Below are 2,500 nucleotides of genomic sequence, written 5' to 3'. Positions count from 1 at the left end.
AAACAAACATAAAAAAACATCTTCATATTCTGTCAGTGGTATCAGAGATATTTTCTGACTGAAAATTAAATTGTGTGTGTGCGTGATACACAAAAATAATCTCAGCTGTTCTTTCTTGGCACATTTGACTTTGACATGACCTTTGCCATCTGACTGTCTAGCCTTGGCCTCAGCCTCTTCTTCTGCCAGTCGGTCGGCATCTCTTGCCAGACTTTCAGAGACTTCTTGGACAGTTCTCCTTCTTAGTTCCACTATGTAGTCCTTAGCCTATCAGTAGTCTTAGTCTATCGGACATAAACACCGGACATAATTTGGCTCTGCAGCTCCTCAGTCCAGCAGTCTCCTCGTCACGTGACTAGTTTGACAAACACTAGCCCAGCCTGGCCCTGCTCGCCTGTTTGGCTACTCTCAATGCACTTACGTTTCCTTCAGCCACCAGGAAAGGAAGAAGGCCCTGGAAAGCTGGGCCAGGTCTGGTGAAATTGCCCCCTGAGATGTAAGATCCGCCTGGTACTGCTTATGATGACCAGTTTATATTTCAAGAAATAAGTGTCTCCTACCGAAAAGCCTAAAGTTTGTGTCTGAGTGTGTGTGTGTGTTTGTGTGCTTGTGCTTGTGTGTTTATGTGTGTGTATGTGAGAGAGATAGGGAGAGAGGAGAGGGGAAAAAACTATGTGTTTGAGAGGATAAAAAAATCTGAGTGTGTGTGTGTGTGAGAGAGAGAGAGAGACAGAGAGAGGCAGAGAGAGGGAGGGGAAAAAAACTGTCTGTCTGTGTGTTTGTGTGTGTGTGTGTGTGTGTGTGTGGAGTGGACCCACCCTTCCCTGTGCCTCAGTCTCTGATTCTGTTTGAACTCCTTTTAGTGGGAAGCCTACATTCCCTTTTCGGCTTCGCTATCACATTGGTGGGGAGTGTTGTCATGGTAACATTCTGTGTTTAATCAATTCCCCTGATTACTTTGGAGTGTTTTTGTTGGTGTGTGTGTGTGTGTCTGTGTGTGTGTGTGTGTGTGTGTGTGTGTGTGTGTGTGTGTGTGTGTGTGTGCGTACGTGTGTGAGTGAGTATGTGTTTGTCTTAGCTGTTTGTGTGTGAGCCTACTCTGTACTATAATGGATTCCACCTTCATCTTGGACGACAAAGCACAGCACTGTACACCTTTCCAGAACTTTCTCTCTTAAGCCAGTTCCTGCAGTCCATAGCTTAGCTTCCCTCTCACTGCAGTCACCTTTGTACACAAACAAAACCAATGAACATGCCTCATGAAATGTGCAGATGGATGACTACGAAGATGAAGTGATGGCACATCTGAACATGTCTAGCTGCTTTAGGGTGTTTGTTTTTCAAGAGAGATTTTCGTTGAAGCTCATTGTTCTCTGCATGCCTTATTGATTTGCACTGGATCTGCGTGACTTAGTGATTTGCTAGATGTTGTTTGGTGTTTCCCACCCTCAAATTAAGGATTTTTAATTATGAAAGGAGTACAAGGTCAATTAAATTTGATGTGCTGACTGACAAATTTCCCAGAGGAAGTCATTGAGGCTCATGCCATTAAACAAACAGATTGATGAACCGTTCAAACCCTTTACTGGGCCTTTACTAATCAGTAACAAAAGATTAAAGGCCAGTTCTGACATTTTATTGAAAACATCTTTTGTTTTGTGGCCCTCACAACGAAAACACTTCACCTTGTTTTACACTATACAGGAAGAACTCTGGTTATCTGATCTCATCAGGGTTCCAAGAGGAAAAATCACAGGATCTCCTAAAGTCCATCAATTGAGAACAAGGAAGTGTCCAACCAACCAATCAATCAACATTCTACCTGTGAACTAGGTGTTATAGTCCAATCTGTTTCAAAAATGTCAAATCACTGACTACATAGTCATTGTTCAGCACATATTTCTGCAAGCTTTGAAAGCTATGAAAACCCAGTGCTGCCTTGAAAGAGACCTGCTGCCCTTCCCACTCCAAAGGTGATAACTCGGCTTCAGAAACTCTTACCCAATGGACCTTTTTCCACAGAAGCCATTTTGAAATGAAAGCGGGCAAGCACTGCTACTAAATACCTTAATGAAGTCTCTGTTGAATTTAAGTGTAGTAGAATCAGAACCTTAATTAATGTCACTAGTAACATCTGGGCCTGTCATAATATATATATTTCATGTAACAAATGGCTGCTATAAAAAGATCCATACTTCCAAGTTCCAACCATTTACTAAACCAGCTGAGCCTAATTAACACAACTCTTCAAGCCATGTGGCGTCACCTTAGTGCACAGAAGGAATACATGACAGGACTGACAATGCTGGAATGTCCACCTCTGCCGGGTCCATGTAAGTGCAGGGTCATGTATTCTGTGCAGAACTGGGTCCTAACTGCACCATATCCGGTGTCCAGTCGAATTGGGCTACCCGTCGAGTTGGTACCGTTCAAGTGCAGTTTATAAAATTAACTCACAGTCGACTGTTAGCAGTACAATTACCTCAATGCACAGTATATC

General features: G+C 43.0%; 1 protein-coding gene across 3 annotated transcripts in view; it reads left to right on the top strand.

Annotated features, from left to right (window-relative positions):
- Window positions 1-2,500, top strand: part of scml4 (Scm polycomb group protein like 4) — a 47,422-nt gene that overhangs the window by 16,924 nt on the left and 27,998 nt on the right. The window lies entirely within an intron of this gene.

Source organism: Alosa alosa, chromosome 8 (assembly GCF_017589495.1).
Source record: "Alosa alosa isolate M-15738 ecotype Scorff River chromosome 8, AALO_Geno_1.1, whole genome shotgun sequence".
Lineage (NCBI taxonomy): Eukaryota > Metazoa > Chordata > Actinopteri > Clupeiformes > Clupeidae > Alosa > Alosa alosa.
This window is presented reverse-complemented; position numbering and strand designations above follow the sequence as displayed.